The 12,733-nt window shown below is 36.2% G+C and overlaps 1 protein-coding gene across 3 annotated transcripts in view; it reads right to left on the reverse strand.

Moving 5' to 3' along the window:
* The window catches only part of LOC135218670 (probable ribonuclease ZC3H12B), a 463,521-nt gene that overhangs the window by 307,306 nt on the left and 143,482 nt on the right, over positions 1-12,733 (reverse strand). The gene's annotated exons all lie outside the window — the stretch shown is intronic.

The raw sequence follows: 12,733 nt of genomic DNA on the forward strand, positions 1-12,733 counted from the left end.
ATAAAATCTTCCTCCAACCAGTGATTAAGAGGATTAGAGAAATTGTCAACCAGGCTGACTTAAAATGGCAGACCTGTGACCTCTTGGTATAAATGAATACCACTCTTTCTGTAACTTTTCTCATTTATCTTAGCTGATGAGAGACAGTTTGGTCTCTTGAAATATACTATTTACTTTCTACATTTTGGCGTTTTATGGGATCCTTTCATTATATATATATATATATATATATATATATAGATATATATATATATATATATATACACATACATAGATTCATACATATATTTATACACATACATGTATATATAAATAATGGCAAAAGCCAAGGAGAAAAGTGAAATAATGGAGCACCTCTGCAAGGCCTTTCAACTCTCGTCCTTTACCAAGCGGAAAGTCGAAAGGCCTTGCAGCGGTACTACATTGCTTCACTTTCCTTTGTTGCTTTTCTCTTTATTTACATATTCATCGTTCCAAATTTTCGTGATTCAGTTATATATGATAAATTGTACATGAAATTTACATGATGAATATTTTTCTTCTTCTTCTTTTGAAATAAATGGATCACGTTAAACCGTCCTAGGCTTATGTTTACAATTTATTCACTAATTTCTTTCACAAAACTAGAATCCGAAATATTTCTTCCTACCGTCATATTGGAATAGATAACCTTTCCAGTGCCTTTCAATCAACAACATGGAAAACCTACTCTACCTGCACAAGTACAAGCTTCTCTCTCTCTCTCTCTCTCTCTCTCTCTCTCTCTCTCTCTCTCTCTCTCCAGTCCGGTTCCCTGTTCCTGAGATTTATTAATTTCACTGTCATGGAATTTGTCGGGTTTTGTTATGAGCATTTTTATTATATTATTTTGTATTCTAATGCCACATGAACATTACAGTTTTTTGAGCAGTCAAGTAAACCTTTAACATTATTGCAATAAGGTAGTACAGGTAAGCTTTGTGTTATAATTTCTCTATGGTTATTGCAGCTCTATATGCATTTTATATTACGTCACTGAGGACAACATCCACGTAATGTACTTTCCTTGAGCAACGATATATTTCCTTTGTTAAAAGAAAACTTGAATAAATATTGGTGGATTTTGTGTAGAATTAAATTCAAAGTCATTACTCTGCTTGTGGATATGGCAATCGAAAAGGAGAAGACTGAAGTCTTTTTCCATCTCCAACGTCAATTCTTTCAATAGCACTCATTCACTCTACCAATGTATGCAAACCATTTTACATTTTCTGGTCTAGTCATATTGAAGACATCACTTGTGTTTGGTCATTTAACGTAAAATAGAAAAGATGATCAAAGGAAACAAGAAAGAGAAAGAGGGGTGAGTTTCTTCCAAGCAGAGTCGCGGTATTTGTATAATTCCCACATTGCCGTATTTCGATGACCCGACCCCATAGGTTATGTGACATCTCGAAGGTAACCAACCGCAAAGCAAAACCAAAGGAAATAATTGTTAAGAAGGAAAAGCCTGTTGTTCTTTGGATTGCTTTCCTTCTCCCAAATATATATCTGACCACAGAAAATTCTCCAGTATATCGATAACAAACGTCATCCCTGAAACAAACCTCTCGCACACGAGCTCCTGCCATAGTACACATCCAACCAATCACCTATCAAAGGGAAGCACAAAACCTTAGCGAATTTGAGCGACTTGTCTCTTCCTTCTGCCACCTTTTTTCCAGTCAATCCGGTTCTCTTTAGCCTGCCTCTTATCTTCAAACATCCTTTGGCCTGTTCCTTGCGCTCTCACTTTCCAAGTCAATCCAGTTCTCCTGGACCAGAGCCTCCTTATCTCGAGTTCCTCTTGAGCCTTGTGCTATCCTGCACCAAACGACCATTTCTTTACCTTGACAGTCAATGAAATCCTCCTGATTGCCTATCAGCTGTATTTGCAATTCGATGATGACATCGACTGATGCACCAGCTTCATCCTGTAGTTTAAATGGTCACATGAACGAATGACTTTATCCCTCGACTTTTCCCCACCAATCAGTTCTGACCTTAGCATTGTAACAGCTCTATACCCAATGACTATTCTGGTTTCCTTCACTTCTCTTTAACTTCAGAGATTAAGGGTCCATTGCCACTGATGTCTATTCCAGGATACATGACAAACAAAATCAACATGTATGCAGTGGCATTATGCGTCATTATTCGAATTTCCATTAATGGGTTGCCTATTACACTGACTAAGCAATTTAGCCGCAGAACCCGGGACCACTTAAATTTCAGCCAACCCTTCAATGAATTTAAACCTTTCTCAATTCGTATATCACTTTCTTCAACACATCCATAACTATGGCGAACAGAAGAGGTGCTTGACCTAAAGGGGTTCTTCAGCAATTCCTTTAAATAATAGGGGAGCGATAAATAATAGCGGTGCCTTATGAGAGGTATCATTTCCATTCTCTTAAGTTTTTGTTTGTTTGTTTGTTTGTTTGTATGGTGTTCTTGCGTTGCATGGAACCTGTGATTATTCAGCAACGGGACCAACGGCTTTACGTGACTTCCGAACCACGTCGAGGGTGAACTCCTATCGCCAGAAATACACATCTCTCACTCCTCAATGGAATGACCGAGAATCGAACCCGCGACCACCGAGGTGGGACGCCAACACCATACCAAACACGCCACTGAGGCGCTGCCCCCCATTCTCTTAAGAACTAGAAATCCAGAAGACAACAGAGAGAATTCTTCACGACTCAAAAGCAAAAGATCAACTGGACTCATCTCAGCATACCTCTACCACCCGTGTGAAAATCTGACCACCACTGCTGCTCTCCTTTCCTGAACTCTACTTCATCGCCTTGTAATACTCTCTCGCTCTCCTCTGTCGGTTATACTATGTAGGAAGGCAATGGAAGTACAATCAAGTTAGTGATAACGTTAGGCTCACTTCAAAATGATTTATAACTGGCTTTCATCTATATACTTCCAGCAATGAGTATTTCCTCTTCCTTTCCCTGGTTTCTTTTCTCCTGATCTTCCGCCATCAACTCCTGAACCTCGTAGCACCTTCACTTATTCCACTTTCACTCGGATCAGAATTAATATCTTCTCCCGTAACAAATCTGTCATAAGGACTTTCTTTGTATCCCTGAGCTCACTAATTTCTTTCCATAAAATATAAAAATGTCACCACTTTGTTCATATTCTTTCTGGTTTTATTAGATCAACATCATCAAGACGTCTCCTTTTTCTTTTTTGTACAGGTTTTCTCTTCACTACTTATACAGGAATGGTGCATTTTACTGCGAGTACATCTGTTTGGACAGCATTTCCTGTTGTAGTTTAATGGAGAACTATGGAGGCCCTTTCATTAGTAAACCATTTCTTCGTCTTAGCAAATTGGGTCTCTTGCCTGATGCATCCATTTTCTATGTCTTTGCCCCTTCCATTGTTCGGAAGTATTCGGAAGTATCAGTTCACATCTCATCATCAACAACATTTGTGAAGCTTTCAAGAGATGATAATAACGTACTTTCACATTAGCATTACATGACAATCTTGGACCTTAATTCAGTCTTAACATAACTGTAATGGATTCACGCCTGCACTTAAAGTGCTTTACTACTACCTATGTAATAGTGAACACTCCTTTGAAGGACTGGAGCCACTGAGCTTTTTGCTTTCCTTGCAAGCCATAAGGAAGAAGTTCAATTCACATATCTATTCACACCCTGATGCTTCAAAAGCTTAACACCATTACCCAGTTTCTTGACTAAATATGCACTGGCCAAGGAAAGCCAACTCTATTCACTTTCCCTTACCTTGCAATCTTTACAATTCATTATCATACCCTTTCATTTTTATGAATATTTTTCATTCCCTCAAATACAAACCGCAGCTTACTATTGCCTAACACGCACCTTTTTAGTTTCAGTTCGCTTACAGATAAAAAAAACAAATCATCAGCAGCAACTGCACCCCAAAAGCCATAAAGCTTCTTATCTATTTAAGACAAATGACCCTCACAATTCCCAGTATTTGCCTGCGATTCTGAGATCAAACTTATTTTTCAAAAGGAACTTTTAGGAAGCTACTTACTAAGGGTTGTAACGTCATTCAATAAATTCGGAAGTTCCGTTGTGATATGTCATTGACGAAGGCCTTTTTTGTCAGCACACTGACATCCCTGTTGATGTGCACCCAGGAAGGTAGAGTAACCGAGCACGAGAGATAAAAACTCTCCTTCCGAATCCAATACTTCCCCCGAACTCGTTTTAGCCCATCAACTGAGCAGGCCGTTGTCACTGCGGCATCTACTGAAGGCCATAGGTGGGAGTGGTGTTTCTACCAAGTGAAGAGTTCAGAAACCATCAGTCCAGAAGAAGAAATATCCAGCTGTATCCTCCATCATCCAGACTTCGCATAATACCAGACCAGACATTTCAAAGAAAGTACGAACACATGAAGAAAGTGAGCCAGGTTTTAAGACAAGCAACGTGGGCTTTCTGAGAAAAAGGAACGTTTTCCCTGTATGTCATACAGCCATATAAAATAGACAGCAACATTCAATGAAGCCACAACATGAAAATTACGGTATCCAAAAGATGTGAATGTTTATGCATGCCTATCACATGTAAATTGCAATGACTTTTCCAGAAGCAGCATAGAAAAGCACACAGAGAAATACACGCACATACTAATTTTCTGTGAGAAACAACCACTCGTCTGGAATCCCAACCACAGAAGGGTTCCATGAACCTTTCGGGAACGCACCATGACCATGACGAGGAGGAAATCGGAACCGGGCGCAGCAGACGCAAAGCCCAATGCTTACCGGGATAATAACAAAATGCGCTTAGTCATGCTTTACGGCCTGGATTTTACTAACTACGTGGCGCAACACTCCCCACCAAGGAGAACTACTGCTGCCACTACCTCTCCTACTATTGCAACAGGACGCGCTATTTATGTCTGCTATTCTGGGTACAGGAAAAGAACACGGAAACGGAACCTTCCAGGCAAAAACGTGTTGCGACACACACTCAAAATATTTTCGTTGCCTGTGCCTCAACCAACTGAACAGCACGAGAAGAATGCGTTTTTTCCCACCTAGCTTCGCGCACCTCATGATGATGATGACATGAGATGAAACTGCCCAAAACACACCTGGCCTGTGCCTGAATCTCCGCAAAGATTCTTGAGTGAGGGACTTCAAAAAGCCGACCTCAAAGGCTTCAAGTGTTCACTTCACACTTATTACTAAGGTTAATATTCAATTCCCAAAACTGAATCACAAAAACTTGGCTACAATCATCAGATTTACAGTTACAAAGATATTGTTAGAGCAAAACAGCCAAGCAAAAAATGATACGCAATCTTAGGAGAGAAAAGCCCTACACATTTAATTTTATTATTAAAATTATTATCATCATTTACAGTAAATCTGAGACGACATAAAAAAAAAAAAAAAAAAAAAAGGGTGCTTAGGAGAAAGGTACGTATTATACCTCTCCTATTGTCTGAATTCTTTTTTCAAATATGAAAGGATGAGTAACTTGATCGCATATTGAATATTTCTTTTGCAGATTTGTAAAAACGATACCATCTTTGTTCAAGTTTATTCCAACAAAAAAGATATAATATACAAATATACTGTATATATAATATAATATATCTATATATATATATATTATTATATATCATATATACTCAGACTCACTAAAGGATATATGGTATATATATATGTTGTGTGTATATATATATATATATGTATATATAGTATATATATTATATATATATATATATATATATATATATGTGTGTGTGTGTGTATATATTATATAATATATATATATATATATATATATATATATATATATATATATAAATATCTGCAGACGGCAATATAGGAAGATTTCAGGAGGTTCCATGATACACTCTCAGTAACAGGCCATGATTTATTATACAAAAAACGTTTCGCACACAAACACGGTGCATCATCAGTCTGTGAAGAAATAAAACAATTACATTATATTTACTACATAAAAGGAATTCATCAAAAATTAAAATTGACATTAAAAAACTGTAAAAAAGCATTATTAAAAAACAGTAAGAACAAAAGAGAGAGACTACTAAAACACCAACCATCTCTAGTAAGGAAAGAAGAGGGAATGACAAAAACCGAGGTCCCAGTCAAGACGAAAACTATGCCAGATATAAAAGTTGAAGACGAGGTGTTATTGTTGAGTGAAGGAAACCAGCCTTTTTATGAGTAACGACTCTAAGGTGGTTAAGTGATCTGGGTCCTTCGTATAGCCCAATTATGGAGAAGGGCTGCTTCAAGATCTCTATTTTACAAAGAGCAGCATGATTTCTAATATTGGAATTCAGGTTGCTTAATTCTTTGACCTGTGCGAAAGCTGAAACCCTTATGGCTGCAATATCTCACTTGCAGTAACCTTCGAGTCGATCCAATGTAAGAGCCCGGACATCCAGGGCATGTGAATTATAAACAACATTCGATCTCATGAAGGACTGCAAGCGATCTTTGAAATTAAAAAATGAACCTATTTTACAAGGATTATTCGAAATAAGTTTAAGTTGAAGACATGGAATTTCCTGTTCGATGATTTTAGTAAGTCTAAGTGAGAACTTGGTATCAGACACATACGGGACAGAAGCAAAACACAGTTTCTTTGGAACATCAAAATTAGCTATAGGTGGTTGGAAAAATTTGGTTAGTAATTTATTGATGATTCTATGAACTATATCTCTAGGATGATGAATTTTTTTGAAAGAAGTTTAATAAAAATTCCATTTCCTTATGAAATATTGGCCAACTGGAAGAGTATTTTAGTGCTCTATGGACTAAAGTGTAAATACTGGTTTAGTTTGAAGGTTTTTTGGCATGACTATAGTATTGTTTTGCTAATCCCGTATATGTCCTTTTTCTATAGACAGCTGTGGGTAAATTCGAAGTTAGTTCTTGTGACATTGATATCTAAAAATGGTAAACTGCCCTCGTTCTCCACTTCCATTGTAAATTGAATATTCGGATGTTGTTGATTAATATATTCTAAAAATTGTGAACATTGCCAAGGATGTTTAAAAAGTGCAAAGGTATCGTCCACATATCTTCTAAAATACGCTGGTTTAAAAGAGGAATTACACTGGTCTAAAAATTTAGTTTTGTTTCCAAGTCAGACATAAAAAATTTGCAAATATGGGACCTAAAGGTGAACCCATAGCAACTCCATCGACCTGCGAATAGAGCTGCTGGTTAAACACGAACATGGAATCTTGCACAGCAAGTTCCAGAAATTGTTTAAAAGTAGATCTATTAAAACCATGAAATAGAGTGTCAATACTAAAAATCTTATAAAATGATATCAATGGATTCGGTCATTGGTACATTAGTAAAAAGAGATTCAACGTCAAAACTGACCATATAATATTCACCATCTTGGTTAATAATTTGTTGTTGAAATTCATAACCGTTTTTTTAGAGTATAATCATTTATACTATGTTCAGAAAGCAGGCCAGCTAAGAATTTGGAGATAGAGAACGATGGGCTGTTATATGCAGCCATAATAGGTCTAACAGGTGTATTAGGTTTATGAATTTTTGGTTGTCCATATAAGATACTGAAAGACGAACCAGTAACAAATAATTTCTGATAAGTTACATCATTTATAATATGATCATTTTTTATTTTCCTTAAGAATCTATTAACTCTATCCTCTCTTTTATATATATCAAGAAAATTGGGCTCACCATGAGATTGGAACTTGGCGGTGTCAGACAGAATGTTATCCATTTTTTCAATATAGTCATTTTTGTTGAGGATAACTACACCTTTACCCTATCCGGTTTACAAATAACTATATCTTCCCGTTTTTTCAAAGTCAGGAGTATATTTAAATCATTTTTTCTAAAAAATGGTGTCCACGTTGTTCTTAAGTTAGCATAAGTTTTATGTATGAGAGCCGACATTTTCTGTTGTAGGTTACCTGTATTCTTCATAACATCAAGTTTAATGAGTCTTTGAAACAGCACTTCAAAAGGTAAAAAAAAATCTGGCATAGTTCGGTCTATAGGATGGTAGACAAAAATCTAACCCAAAAGATAGCAAAAACTCCTCTCTCTTAGATAAAATATAATTAGACATATTAAAAATGCAATAATTTCTTTGGTAAAAAATCAGGAATGACGAACACCCAGGCTTTGAAGTTTCCTTTGATGACCGTTCACATACAGAGGAAATAAAATCATTAATGATTTTATTTCCTCTGTATGTGAACGGCATCAAAAGAAACTTCAAAGCCTGGGTGTTGTCATTCCTGATTTTTACCAAAGAAATTATTGCATTTTTAATATGTCTAATTATATTTTATCTAAGAGAGAGGAGTTTTTGCTATCTTTTGGGTTAGATTTTTGTCTACCATCCTATAGACCGAACTATGCCAGATTTTTTTTACCTTTTGAAGTGCTGTTTCAAAGACTCATTAAACTTGATGTTATGAAGAATACAGGTAACCTACAACAGAAAATGTCGGCTCTCATACATAAAACTTATGCTAACTTAAGAACAACGTGGACACCATTTTTTAGAAAAAATGATTTAAATATACTCCTGACTTTGAAAAAACGGGAAGATATAGTTATTTGTAAACCGATAAGGGTAAAGGTGGTGTAGTTATCCTCAACAAAATGACTATATTGAAAAATGGATAACATTCTGTCTGACACCGCCAAGTTCCAATCTCATGGCGAGCCCAATTTTCTTGATATATATAAAAGAGAGGATAGAGTTAATAGATTCTTAAGGAAAATAAAAAATGATCATATTATAAATGATGTAACTTATCAGAAATTATTTGTTACTGGTTCGTCTTTCAGTATCTTATATGGACAACCAAAAATTCATAAACCTAATACACCTGTTAGACCTATTATGGCTGCATATAACAGCCCATCGTTCTCTATCTCCAAATTCTTAGCTGGCCTGCTTTCTGAACATAGTACAAATGATTATACTCTAAAAAACGGTTATGAATTTCAACAACAAATTATTAACCAAGATGGTGAATATTATATGGTCAGTTTTGACGTTGAATCTCTTTTTACTAATGTACCACTGACCGAAACCATTGATATCATTTTAATAAGATTTTTAGTATTGACACTCTATTTCATGGTTTTAATAGATCTACTTTTAAACAATTTCTGGAACTTGCTATGCAAGATTCCATGTTCGTGTTTAACCAGCAGCTCTATTCGCAGGTCGATGGAGTTGCTATGGGTTTCACCTTTAGGTCCCATATTTGCAAATTTTTTTTTATGTCTTGACTTGGAAACTAAATTTTTAGACCAGTGTAATTCCTCTTTTAAACCAGCGTATTTTAGAAGATATGTGGACGATACCTTTGCACTTTTTAAGCATCCTTGGCAATGTTCACAATTTTTAGAATATATTAATCAACAACATCCGAATATTCAATTTACAATGGAAGTGGAGAACGAGGGCAGTTTACCATTTTTAGATATCTATGTCACAAGAACTAACTTCGAATTTACCACAGCTGTCTATAGAAAAAGGACATATACGGGATTAGCCAACAATTACTATAGTTCATGCCAAAAAACCTTCAAACTAAACAGTATTTACACTTTAGTCCATAGAGCACTAAAATACTCTTCCAGTTGGCCAATATTTCATAAGGAAATGGAATTTTTATTAAACTTCTTATTTCAAAAAAATTCATATCCTAGAGATATAGTTCATAGAATCATTATAAATTACTAACCAAATTTTTCCAACCACCTATAGCTAATTTTGATGTTCCAAAGAAACTGTGTTTTGCTTCTGTCCCGTATGTGTCTGATACCAAGTTCTCACTTAGACTTACTAAAATCATCGAACAGGAAATTCCATGTCTTCAACTTAAACTTATTTCGAATAATCCTTGTAAAATAGGTTCATTTTTTAATTTCAAAGATCGCTTGCAGTCCTTCATGAGATCGAATGTTGTTTATAAATTCACATGCCCTGGATGTCCGGGCTCTTACATTGGATCGACTCGAAGGTTACTGCAAGTGAGATATTGCAGCCATAAGGGTTTCAGCTTCCGCACAGGTCAAAGAATTAAGCAACCTGAATTTTCCAATATTAGAAATCATGCTGCTCTTTGTAAAATAGAGATCTTGAAGCAGCACTTCTCCATAATTGGCTATACGAAGGACCCAGATCACTTAACCACCTTAGAGTCGTTACTCATAAAAGGCTGGTTCCTTCACTCAACAATAACACCTCGTCTTCAACTTTATATCTGGCATAGTTTTCGTCTTGACTGGGACCTCGGTTTTTGTCACATTCCCTCTTCTTTCCTTACTAGAGATGGTTGGTGTTTTAGTAGTCTCTCTCTTTTGTTTCTTACTGTTTTTTAATAATGCTTTTTTACAGTTTTTTAATGTCAATTTTAATTTTTGATGAATTCCTTTTATGTAGTAATATAATGTAATTGTTTTTATTTCTTCACAGACTGATGATGCACCGTGTTTTGTGTGCGAAACGTTTTTTTGTATAATAAATCATGGCCTGTTACTGAGAGTGTATCATGGAACCTCCTGAAATCTTCTTTATCTATATATATATATATATATATATATATATATATATATGTATATATATATATATAATGAATAACTTGATCACGAAGTATATAAAACGTGATGCTATGCATAAATAAAGGCTTTTGCCACTAGGGAAAAAATGAAAAGCGAGATAGCCAAGCACTTTCGGTCTATTGTGACCCTTTACTCAGGCACAACTAGACCGAAAGTGCTTGGCTATCTCGTTTTCAATTTTTCCCTAGTGGCAAAAACCTTTATATATATATATATATATATATATATATAATTCTATATCATTAATAAAAAAAAAAGTTAGTAACAAAATACTTCACTCCAACCGATACAAATCAGTCTCCAAATAGACATTTTTGAAAGAGAGAGAGAGAGAGAGAGAGAGAGAGAGAAGAGAGAGAAGAGAGAGAGAGAAGAGAGAGAGAGAGAGAGAGATGCCCATAGGCTACTGCGTTTAATGAATATGTAGAACCGGAAAGAAAACGAAAACTTGAAATCGGAGCAAAAATCTTGCGAGCCAAAATAAGAACGACGAAAATGGGAATCATCACCTAATTAAGGCACTAACCTTGAATTTAATTTGGGACTGTTTTTCAGAGTGAATTGATGAATCGCCTGTTACTAATGATTTAGGTATCACTTACACGTACCAAAAAAAGGGTCATGGGAATGCACGTTAAAATAGCCGATTCTTTACTGGTGACAATGTATTCAGGCGACTCATTAGCCTGATTACCGCTCGAGCCAAGATAAGGAAAACAAGTTAGATAGCGATTTTTATCATTCATTCTTGGTTTAACCAATACAATAAACCAGATTATGTAAAAGGTGGTAATCGGCAAAATGAACAAACGACCACTTTTTTTTTCAATATGGCAAATCGAAGTAACGAAAGGGAGTTTTACTTACTTCTACTTCTGATCACCGGCTCATCATTTACAAATTAATAAACTACTTTAATACTGCTTCTCTCATTTCATTCTTGTAAACTTGCTGAGAACACTGAATATGACTTACAGGTTACAAAAATACATAAATAAGTAAATAAATAAATAAATATATAAAAATAATGCTGATACACATTTTGGGGTAAGGGACAATCTGACACGGCAAGATACTCTGGGAAACTTCCCCATGGGGAATTTACCTCAATTTCCCCTTGCTTTGCAAAGAACTGGCGACCAACGCCTTTCCACATCCAACAACTTCAATCTTCCGGCCTCGGTAACTCTCTTTGCATATTTATAGGATCATTCTACATCATTATCCAATCATCTAAGAACCTAGGAACGAAAAGGGGATAAACTCGAAAACAAATGTGATGGGAGGCTATACCCTTTTACCTTTTTAGTTTGTAAAAGAAAACTATTGTGCCGACCTTGTCTGTCCGTCAGTCCGCCCTAATATCGAAAAAGCTACTGAGGCTCGAGGGCTCCAAACTGGTATTTTGATCATCCACCCTCCAATCATCAAACCTACAAAATTGCAATCCTCAAACCTCAGTAGTTTTTTTATTCTTTTTCTTGAAGGTTAAAGTTTGCCGTGGCTCGTGCATCTGGCAGCACTTTCCGTAAGCAAGGGACGAACCATCACTCTACCGTGTCTGGTGAGCGACTGAAACGCTACCGGTCACGTGTTGGTTTTGTACAGTATTATACGTTGTACAGAAAACTGGGTTGTTTCGAAGAGAGTTAGGTGCATTTTTCTTTTCTAGTTTATTATACGTAGCTGTCAAACAGGAAATGGCACCTTCCAACGCTCATAAATCAAAATCAACTGATTTCGCTGCAACGTTCTTCTAAAGGCCGCCTTAACTGTGCGTCAAATCAGAAATGAGACAAATAAAATCAAATCAAAATTGTACAAAACCATTTTTTTTAAAGCACCCTGTAATACCCGCTGTACCGCACCAATGACACTGACGGGGCGGGAAGTTGGGTACGAGTCGGTAGAAAGCAAGGTGTGCAATCTGCGCACTCTGATATCACCTCAGGTAGTGTCAGCAGCACTTGCATAGGCTCCAACGTCTTCTCTGACTTACGTAGGTTAGTTAGTGGCGCCCTTGCTTTTATCTCCAGAGTCCCGGTTTCGATCACGACGTGAGGTAGACATTGTTAT

Source organism: Macrobrachium nipponense, chromosome 9, assembly GCF_015104395.2.
Source record: "Macrobrachium nipponense isolate FS-2020 chromosome 9, ASM1510439v2, whole genome shotgun sequence".
Taxonomy (NCBI): domain Eukaryota; kingdom Metazoa; phylum Arthropoda; class Malacostraca; order Decapoda; family Palaemonidae; genus Macrobrachium; species Macrobrachium nipponense.